The sequence below is a fragment of the Apteryx mantelli genome, chromosome 3 (assembly GCF_036417845.1).
Source record: "Apteryx mantelli isolate bAptMan1 chromosome 3, bAptMan1.hap1, whole genome shotgun sequence".
NCBI classification, from domain to species: Eukaryota; Metazoa; Chordata; class Aves; order Apterygiformes; family Apterygidae; genus Apteryx; species Apteryx mantelli.
In genome coordinates this window covers 119,686,456-119,697,997 of record NC_089980.1, presented here as the reverse complement: position 1 = coordinate 119,697,997, position 11,542 = coordinate 119,686,456, and positions in this window count along the sequence as shown.

The window sequence follows — 11,542 nt, the reverse complement described above, 5'->3', positions numbered from 1 at the left end:
ACAGGAATATGCCAATTATGTTGCAACTTTTGAGGAAAATTACTCTTTGCTTGCCACACTGCCCCCTGCCCATCTCCTGGATGTTTGGCTACCAATGCCCTTTATCTAACCAGCTCCTGCATTGCTTAATCTCTTGAGCTCTCTCTCTTTTTTTTTTCTTTATTTTTTTTAAAGCAGTTTGCCTGGAAAAGTGCTCAACCATCATCCAGGCTCCTGCAGCTGGCGTTCCTTCAGGCTAACCAGTCCACCAGACAGCTGTCAGTCAAGATAGAACAGCAGTCAAGGTGAACTCTCTAGAGCTAGTGCCTTGCTCTCCAGCCAGCTGGCTCCAGCACACCACACACCACACAGCTAACCAAAATCTCCCAAACTGTCTGAGCTACATGGTTAGCTGGTTCCTTAATATAGCAGCTCTCTGGATTTTTCCCAATAGTTTCTTATGGTGGCTCTTCAGCTTCCTGGTTACACAGGTTCCTGGAAGCTGTTTATTAGAGAGCTGGTAAAGCCAGGATTTAGAAGACAAAAAGTTGGAAAAATACATTTTAATTTTCCCAAATCTTTTTTTCCCTAGAAATTCTGTCTCATGGTAATTTTTGTGTTTCTGAAACTTTGATCCAATGTTAGATTTGTTTTTTAAATGCAAAAAAAATAATGTTGAGGGACTTCCATTTTTCCGGCCAACTGGAGCTTGGTTTTGTTCTTGACAATTGTCAAGGTTTCATTGTTACTCTTTCTTTCATGGTCTTCATCTCACAATTCTCAAAGGATGGGCCTACATTGCAAAACATATTTAGCTGTCTCTCCTTGTCCGAAGAGTAATAATCCTGCTAAAATGGTGTCATTATCAAAAGCAAAGGGGGAGGTAGCAGCAAGGATACAAATATATTTTGAATAATCAGTACATGCTCTATTGAAGTTTGCTCTACACAGCCTCCTTCATTTGACAGTTTATGTGAAGTGAACAGTGAAGGAGCAGGGGTTAAATGCCAAATGCCCCCTAGTGTGGGGAAGGTAAAAAATGGGGGGCACAGAACTGCTGCTACTGGGAAGAGAAAATGGGGGAGTTAAAAGCCTGGGCATATAGGGCTCCAGTGAGGGGAAATTGGATACATTGAATTGAGGGCAAAAAGAGAAGAGAGGGACCTTGAACAGGGCATGGAGGAAGGCGAAGAAGGAAGATGGGAAGTGCCAATAGCTCTAGGTGTGAGGAAAAGAACAGGGAACCTGAGATGGAAAGACTCTCAACAATATTATTTAGAAACTCTTTTTTTCCCAAATTACCTTGTGCCTGTTTCCACGGCAGTGTCTGCTAGAGACACCCTGTTAAGAGATCAAATTTGGGAAAGGGTCACAGAAATCCCAAAGCAAAGTTATGCACTGAACAGTAAGCAGTCATTGAACTTAAAATTGATTCTAAAAGACCGAACATTAACAGTTTATCTTTCCTTATTTTGGAACGATATTTTATGTGTGTGGGTGTAATTCTTTTTGCAGTATAAATACATATGGCTATTTATATCTTAATAGTGCAGTAGTTAGCCTAGCAGACTCGCAGTGAGATTTCATTCAGGGCACATTTTCCTGGCTGTGTTTGGCATGTGTTGCCAAACACATGAGCACAGAGCAACACTAGCGCTTGCATTACCAGCCACAGGAGACTCACACTATTGTTACATGATTTGCACTTGGTGCTGAGCCAGTCCAGTGGTGCCTAGGCTACAAACAAGAGCTGCAAGGGATTTGGCTAGAAAATCAACACATTCCTGGGAACTACTGGAAGTCAGCATCACTGTGCACCCTTGATGCTGGGCAGACATAGGCGGGTGGCTGGATCAGTGTATGCTGGCTGAGAAGTCCACACAAAATCCCTTTAGCACATTTCTCCTGAGTTCTGCTTCACACTCATTATCAGCAATTGAGGGTCTACATCTTGCTACCCACTGCCAGGAAAACAGAAGTGATAGGATCTTAGCAGCATAGAAACACAGGCCTGGGAGGGACCAGAAGAGACTGTCTAGCCCAGTGGCTACTAAGGGGTGATGTGTGCCAATCATCTGTTGAACTTTTGGGGTTCCCAGCCACCAGTGCTGGAACTGGCAACTGAGGCAAGCAGCAGACAGCAGCGTCGGCTGGGGTGCCGAGGGCAAGAGGACAGCAGCAGGCAGGAGAACGAAAGAGCAGGGGCTGGGAATCAGGCAGGGGAGTAGCAGCAGGAAACTGGAAGCGGTAGCACAAGGAAGAGGTAAAGGCAGCAGCAGGGAGGTCTAGTGCAGCAGTTACAGGGATCACTGATTTAGTCCATCCCTCTGCATGGGGCAGAATCCAGCTTTTCTTGTTTTCAGAACAAACCCAACAGAATTTTGTCCAACTAATAGGGAACTACCACTGAAGAAGGTACCACTGTTTCACTAAGCAGCCTGTTTCAGAGCTTGACTGTTCTTTTGTTAGATTTTCCCTGATATCCAAAGCAAACTTTGCTGGCTTCACATTTAGCCTGTTTCCTCATGCCATTGCATTGGTGGGCATTGGAAACAAACAGCTACCACCTGAGCCTTTACATCTTGTATCATACACTTCCTTACTTAACTCTTTTTTAGACTAAATACATCTCTTAACCCTTCTTCACAGGTCATGTTTGCCAACTGTTAGTGAGTTTTTTTGCTTCTGCTTTGGATTCCCAAGACTTTCTCCATATCTGCTGCTCAAAACTGAACCCAGTTTTCCAGCTAAGGCCCTGCCTTCATGAGGGAAAAGAAAATAACTCCCTTCCATGTCTTTCATGTAGCGGTACTTCCCAGAATGAAATGTCTCCTTTGATACACCATCAAACTTTCAGCTCATTTGTAGTTTGTGACTGTCCCTAACCCTGAAACCTCCTGATCTTTTTCTGCCTTTCACATTTAATATCTGGACATTTGTTTGCTTTTTCTTATATATAATACTTTTGCCTTTTCTTTATTATGTTTCATTGGTTGAAGTCAGATATTTCTCCACTGAATAAAAATCAATTTTAAACATGATTCTGTCTCCTGCAGTTCTTGAAACCCTCCTCACACTAATTTAGACAAAAAAAATAGTCTTCTATTATATCATTCAAAACATCAGTATAAATATTGAGTAGAACTGTGCCCAGAACAAACCCCACAGAGCTCCAACTTGCAATGCCCACTCATTCTGAGCCCTAAAATACTGATAATGGTTCTTTAATAGCAGTTTTTCAAGCAGTGCATCCACCTTCTGGGAATTAATCAAAGCTGTTCTTTGTTTTGCATATAAGCATATCACCTGGGATTTCATAAAGAAATATGCCATCTTCCCAGTTTCCCCTATGTACCAGATCAGTAAACATGTCAAAAATAGGTGTATTTGATAAGATTTGTTCTTGGCAAATCCACAATGACTATCTCCATCACTTTATTATCTAGCTGGTACCTTAACTTAACTGTTTAACCTTTCATTCTGGTATCTCAGGCTGCCTGGTGTGTTATTTTCTCTTTTCCTCTTTTTAAAGATGGGTACTTTCTAAAGACAGGTGCTACATGCAAGCCTCTCTAAGGCTCTGGGACCTCTTGATCCTCCAGGAGCATCTGAAGACGATCACTAATAGTTCAACAATTGCTGTGGGAACTTTCTTAAGTTCTAGACTGAATTCACTTCACCCAGCTGACCAGAACACTTCTGACTCATCTAACTATTCTTCAACCTGCCCTTTCTCCATTCTGGCCTGTGCTTCTCTTCCCTTGTTAAAATTAACTGCACCAAAGATATGATCACAATTAACCTTGAGACAGTAAAGCTTTCAGCCTTTCCTATTTCATCAGAGCAGACAAAAGTTTTTTCCATCAAATTGAAAAGAAATATGTAGCCTGTATAGCACCCGCATCTCAGTAAAACATTATCATAATGCAGAGCCAGGCATTTTTTCTCTGGGTAGTGCAAAGGCAGCTGTGCTTTCCAGTGGTGCTACTGGATTTGCAGGCCTGACTCCTCTCTCAGCTGATTAGCTTTGGCTGCTGTGCCAGGACCACACAGTGTCTCCACATCCACACTTTTCCAGATGGACACTCAGAAGGGCAGACATATCACATGCCATGTGTGGGAAAGTTTTTGCAGCACATGCCTCCCCTGTCAGCCTAAACCCTTTCAGACAGGCCACCAAACCCAGATTTTGTTTCACAGAAAGACATGATTTTTTTTCTCTCTTTTGCCTAAAAAGTTGTTCGTGATATGTGTCTGTTCCAGAATATATCTTCCACTTGCAAGAAGGGGAAAGTGGTAAGGAAAGGCCACAGGGGGTCTTTCTGTCCGAAATGCAAAAAGCATTATGCTTGCAAGATCTTTTGCCATGAACACCACAAATCTTTTCCAGAGACCCTTCAGGCAGTGTTCGCTTTTTCTCTTTGCCCCCACCAGCCATCTTGCCCTCTGACACCAAAACTTATTCACAGAGGAGCTACCCAACTTTTCCAGTTACTTTTTGCCCATCTTCAAACTATCTGGTCAGTCTCACTCCTTTCATTCCCTATCTCCAAACAATCTCACCTCAGGCCAATGCTCTTTAATCTCTGCAAATCCATCCCTTGTTAGTTAGGCCTTGGCTTGATAATATATTAAGTCCAGGTTTAGGACTTTTGTACTAGATCAGAAGTGCTGCAACACAGCACTGGCCCTGCATAAACTTCCTCAGCAGATTCAAATATGGTCAGAAATATTTGATGGGTCAACTTTGTACTGGCTAGTTTTATGCCAGATCAGGTGTCTTCCCATAACCAGCATGAACTTAGCATAAAAGCATAAAGTCAGGCTAATCTCTATATCATGTGCATTAACCTGTTGAAAAGAAGCAGACCTAGAGATCAGTTTTGTACTGCTGGATGATCTGATCTTCAGAAACCTGAAACAACAGTCTTAGGTACTTCAGCAGTTGATCTGTTGTGGAACTAAAATGAGCAGAAACAGAGCTTCAGACTTGTCCTCAGATCTTTCCATTCCCCAGTGGCCTTCTGAATTCTTCTCATGGTGTCCATAGAAAAGAAACCTTTTTCTTTTCTTCTCTGTCTCCTGAGCTCCTTGAGCTCATCAATTAAGATGAAGAGTTGAGAATCAGTTTGTAAAAACCCAGTACTATCCTAGTTAAAACTGCATTACTGGTAAACTATGTTATGTTTGATCTTACATTTATAAGCTGGAAGTCTGTATCCTTTTTAATACATTCAACACTGTTTATTCCCCTCTGGGTTATGAAGCGCATCCACAGTGCTTCACCATCAAGCTTTTGCTACTGAAGCTAGTCAAGCAAGCTACCGCGCACATGAAGGTCACTGAAATTGTCTTTGCTGTGGCTGCGTGTGCAGCTTATTCTTTCTGCTGCCTATTGTATCTCCTTGAGTTGCTATTTATTGCTCTGCAGCACAAGCAAGGAAAGGAACAGTGGATTCCCACACATCATAGGCAGCAGGGAAGGAAAAAGCGATGCCAAGTGACCATTATTCTTTCTGTCCTGCAAAAAGGAGAGATATGAAGAAATTCAGCTTGCCTGTAACATAGTGATCATAACTGCCAGTTTGGGAAGGGAAGAAGGAAGAGCTATTTTCTCCAGACAGAGCACTTGTTTTTTCTCTACTTGATTCATGGGACAGTATCACACTGGGCTGCATTACAGAAGATGCATCTAGATCTGCCATGAGACAGAAGAATCATCTGTGTCATGTCACCTTCTTCTAGCAGAGATCACACCTCCTTCACAACCTCACATAGCCTCTCTTCATAATGTCACACAAAAAGCATAGCTGGTCAGCACAGGAAATATGTGAGTGGAGGCTCTATATACCAGGGGTTGGAGTGGAAGCTCCTAAGATTTGATGGATGGAATTCATCAGATCAGATGGAAATATCTGCTCTTCACCTTGGTTTCACCTTAGAACAATGGAAAGAAATAAGCAGTCAGAGCAGGGAACATTCCCATCCAAATTTAGACATCTAAAATAGCACAGGTGACTCATACCCGGAATGCACTTATTTCTCTCCACAGACTGTAAAGAGAGGTAGTGTGACTATAGCTATGTACATGTGAGCTAGTCACACCTCCATTGAGAAGTCTCCATGCCAGTGCTGACGTACGTGCTCTCATTGTAGCCAGCTAAGACTTCCTGTCAAAGCAGTTAGCAATAGTTAGTGGGAGGCCAAACCAACCATGACCAGGGCCTCATTTCAGCTGCTCATACAGAGGCACCTAGTGCCTTTTGAGACACCCTAGGACATACAAGACATCTAGCAAATTCATCATGCTGTCCTCTGTTTAACTGTTGCAAAAAAAGCATGTTTGACCTCAACTAGGCAAAACATCTACCAGGTGAGGTGGTCTACTGCAGTGGTGCTCCCAGCACAGTAAACGGTACACACAGTCTCTTACAGCAGATTGAACCATCCCCTGTTCAGAGGCTGGCTATGAAGTCAGGGTTTGTGAAGGTGTATAACAACCTGTAAGAATATACTACAAATCAGTACCTAATTCAAATCAGTACCTAATTCAAACAAACCTTTAAAAATCAGTTCAGAGTAACTAAGGGTAAAATCAAGTCACCAAAGCCACAAAAGCAAGGAACTGCCCAGTTAATTATGCCTTGAAATAGTACTTTCTCCTTTTCTAGTCTAGTTTTGTACATAATATCTTAGTTAATATTGATTACTACTGTGTGTTTGTCTTTGATTTCCTTTCATTTTCATAGCAATAAACCTATCCTGCATAATCATTATCATATGCTTTAAGATCTTTAAAAATTTCATAACAGGTTTAAAAATTCCATCTTATTCCTCTCTGTAATCTTATGACAAATAATTTCTCCCTGTCTGCTCCCTATTAAAAATAAATTTCTATGACAGCTTTTGTCTCTAAGCTTCAATCATATGTATACATTACTTGCTTAAACAGCAGAGAAGGCCATTTCTTTTGTTTATATCCCATCTGATCATAAACTAGGTAAAGAGAAAGGGAAGCATAATACAGCCAATGGGGAAAGACAAAAAAGTTACATAAATACAAACATAAAGCAAGCAGCATGCACCCAGCACCATGGGTGGGATGCACAGAACTCAGTGTTGCCCAGCTCTGTCGATGCCCATTCTTGCTCCCATGGAGGTTAATTGGAGAATCAGGACACTGCTGACATTTTTTGAAAATTCTGTCTTCATCACTGGTAAGTGATCTCGACAAGGGAAAAACAGGCGTGGGATCAATGTGGATTGAGTAAAATATGATAGAATGATTAAAAAATGATAAGATATCATTTACACTCAAATCAAAGTGGAGGTGATTCAAAAGGAATAAACATGGGCATGTATGGAAAATGTTCTCTTCTATGATAAGAGGTGATTTAATGGTCCCTTTTCACTGCAACTGGAGTACTAGCAACCAGACATAACAAAATACATAAGTTGTTCCATGTGCCCTGGGAATAAGAAAGGCTGTTTTCCTGTGGTATCTCCTACTAGTATCTCAAGTCTGTAGTGCCTAAAAAGGAGAAGCTCTGATTAAATTTTTTCCTGGAGTTAGGATTTCATATAGTTTGTCTGCAAGATGATTCTTTGGTATTTAATAACAGATGAGTTCACACTGCAGCCGTGCCCTCTGCAGAGACCAAGGGAAACCTTTGTTCATTACCCACTTACCTCTTTACACATGCTTAGAGACTTCATATCTCCGAGACCTTCTGGCACATTTGGTTGAAACTGGCTAACAGGTTCAAAAGTTGTTAGCCGGATATACAGCGCATGATCACATAAGCCTTGTTCTTCAAAAAAAGCAGGCTAATGCTGATGACAGAAACAGTGGCCACTAAACTGATGCGGATACTACTAGCAGATAACGTTCTGCAGGTGACACCAGAAACAGAGGTCCAGGCCCTGGTAAGACTGGCCAAATATGAAGTCAACAAAGCACCAGAGCAGGTGCCCCAGTATCAGCTAGTAGCAGATATGCCACAATACAGCCTGGTGCAAGCAAACTCAGGCTCTGCTTCATTCGATCTACAAGATCACTGACAGACAACACTAACTTCTCATATATTAGCAACTCAGCCGTTTCGGGTTAATTTAAAATCATGAGGCAGATTTGTCTCATGAGTTTGATTTGCTGATCTTCTGTTTACTCTAAAGCAAAAACTGTCCGAACTTAAAGGGGATTCATCTTAGTTAATGCCGTAAAACTTTTTTTCAAAGAATCCATTTTAAATAGCTTATGATTAAAAACAACTGTACAAGCAAATCAATATCCAAGATGATACAATATGGAACATATAATAAAAATTTAGAATACAATTCCCTTGTGGGTCTGAATAGATGGAAAAGGAAGAGACGCTTTAAGAAGAAAACCGAGGATGTTGTAGGCACCTCTGTCCCAAAGAGTAAGTAGAAAAGAGATGTTATCACTAAGGGTTAGTCACAAAGTCAACATAGCAGCATTTCTATGCATATGCATACATGTTGCATATGCAACATATGCATTTATGCTTTTGCAATGCAAGGCTGAGAGATCCAGGATTTTTTTTCCTGTTTCTGAAAGGTAAGACATAATCACAAAATCAACACGCTAAAGGAATTGCCTACATCAAGGTCAATAACAAACTTTTCTGCTTATTCAGTTGTGGATATTTAGAAGAGACTTCATCTAAATAAGGCACAAGTTACTACATTATATTTTTTTATTTAGAGAAGAGAAGGGATGCTGGTGGAGCAGCAGTGAATGGGATTAAATAAAATCAAACAAGCTGATACATAAATAGGCAAGGTACTTTGTAATAAGAAGGTTAGTATTTTGCATTTTCATATCTTCTTTCATCTCAGGGTGTACTACAAACACAGTGAAGTGAATGTATTGCTCCGTTTCCCTCTTCCAAAACGGTTCTCTGTCCTTACCATTCCAACTGTATTAAAAAATGAAGCAAGAACAAAGCTGGATTTGTGGCTCTTGTGATACGTAAAAAACCTTTTCTTCACTAGATGGCACCCGTCTACTCCTGTGAATCAGTGTTCAGTGTGGCAAAAAACAAAAGCTTCGTTTTCAGAGAATAATATAAAATTATTCTTTATGTTGAATGCTTTTACTGCTTCTTTACCCTGTGCATTATACTCCTTGTGTAGTTTTAAGGGTGAAGTATCACATTACCACAAACATCTACTTCAACCTATTCAAGTTCAATATTTGTGTCACAGCTGATTATAGCCCAGAAATTTGCATGAGACATATATCCATTACATCAAATCAGACTTTGAATCACAGTGGTCAGAATAAACTACACACATGAAAATAATTCTCTCTTGCTTTCTCTCTGAAATAAGCATAAATCTAGAATTTATATACTGTGCCAAATCCTCAGCAGGTATAAATTGATTTAGTGTCACTGAAGTTGATTGATGCCAGGTGAAGATCTGCACCTGCAATTTAGATGCTGGCCTGCAGAGCACAGCTTGGCTTGTTTTCTTTTTCTTAACTCCAAGGCATGATAATTGAACTCATTTGAGCATGCTTCTCACTTCTTCATCAAAATTCCCATTTGTGTATTGGTATCAGACTTAAAATCAGTGCACAACTCTTTGTCATAAAACAAAATGATCTTTTCACAAAGTAGAGAAGCAAGCTGACTGAAGACATCAGAGTTGGGAAATCAGTTATTCAGTACATCAGTAGCTGCACTGAATATCGTGGCAACTCCGATACAAGCAGAAGCTCAGTTCCATCGTTTCATATCTAGTTGCCTCATACCACCACTAGATGATAGTATGGTAACACACGTATTGCTCAGCTGCACGCCAGGCCTTCCCTTTCTGAATTCTTGGCAGTATTCACATTTTCATATGTAAAGAACATACAGAAAGGCATCAATGCTACATAGCTAGCCTTTGAATAGAAACGTTTAATTATATCCCCCTATTAATGAATAGTGGATGCTATTATTTGGCCATGTACCCAAACTGGGCTTTATTTAGACACAGACACGATGCTAAATTGGTCTCCTCCCTCTCTTTTTGTAGACGCCCATCCAGAGCTGCAGTGAGACATTTCATCACAAAGGGCAGGATAATTTTGTTTCCCTCTGAAGAAGCCCACGAATGGCTCGAGGTAACATTTGCACTCCACCTCAGGGTCATCCCGCTCGCTGTTAGTTCTGCCCATCTGCTTTTTGCTTCTTCCACCCTTTCCATTTCACGCTCTCCCTCTTGAGAAGGTTGCCTTCCTTCCTCATCCAATTGAAAAGCTCCTGTCTAGAAGGAGACATGCATCCAGAAAAACACCTTGAGCACACAACTATCATTCCCTCCACAAACCCTTTCTCTCCCGATTCACGTAGCTTGTTCTCTCCGAACACAGCAAAATTAAAAACAAACTGTTCTTTCTCTCAGCTCTTCTGTAAATAGTCAAAATCCGATGCTACACATTTTTTCCCCCCCTAAGTAAATCTTAAGAATCTGGTTTCTCTTTACCCGCACTGATAAGATCAGTTCTCCTGCTGGTCAGCTGGGTTGCCTCTCCCCAACCAGGGAAATGCTCCTCAGGAATGGGCAGGAGGCCGGCTCCAGTCCTGTGCAACACCTTTCACCTCAGGTGGTTTCAGAGACACACGTGCGTTTCCATCTCCCTGAGCAGAAAAAAATCTCTTGGTTCATAACCTGTGGCAGACAGGTTGTGTGGCATGGATTTATGGGCACCACAAGGTAAGCCAAAAATTGAAAACCAGAACCCCAGTTAAGAGACATTGACTTTTTGCACAAATTCATGCACATATATGCACAGCTAAGTGAACAGCAGGATGCTTGAAAATAAAGGCTTAAGAGGAGATTGTCCAAAAAGTGTTAAGGGATAGATTTATGTATAATCTAAGGTTGGGTTGTTGGCTAATTCCCGTAGCATAGGATTTAATTCAGCCACCAGTACTACAAGGCACCGAACTTCCCGTCAAAACTAGAGCTGGATTTAGATCTGGCGGAAACCTGGTATTTCTATTTTTCCGGAAATTTTGCTACTTTGACATCTTTATGTTTCAATTCAGGATAAAAATATATTTTTAAGATTTTCATATTTAAAATACTCATATTAGTTTTCTATTATTTAATAATTGGATATTTAATAGTGCATAAACTGATAGTTATATGGCATAATTGTTAAATGAGTCATTTTTGTAATCAGTGAGAATTTCTACTTAATGTTGATTAAAATATCAACATTATTATTGCTTTGTATTCAGAATATTTGCATTTTTATTCCTTTGTATTCCAAGTATCTCCTGTTTATAGTGTCATAGCAGTCCCAAAAGGAGAAACTGATTCAAGTGCCAAATTCTTTCATTCTTGCAAACAAGAGAACTCTCAGAAAGATAACTTGTTTCAATTGGAAAAAAAAAACATAAAGTAAAAATTTCAAGCATTATATTGAATGCTATTACTTACATGGTGTGAGATACACTAAGAATAATACAAAAATCAAAACCCTTTATAGGTCAAAATGAAGTTTCAGAACTCAGAAATGAAATTCTGAAACATTCCCAAA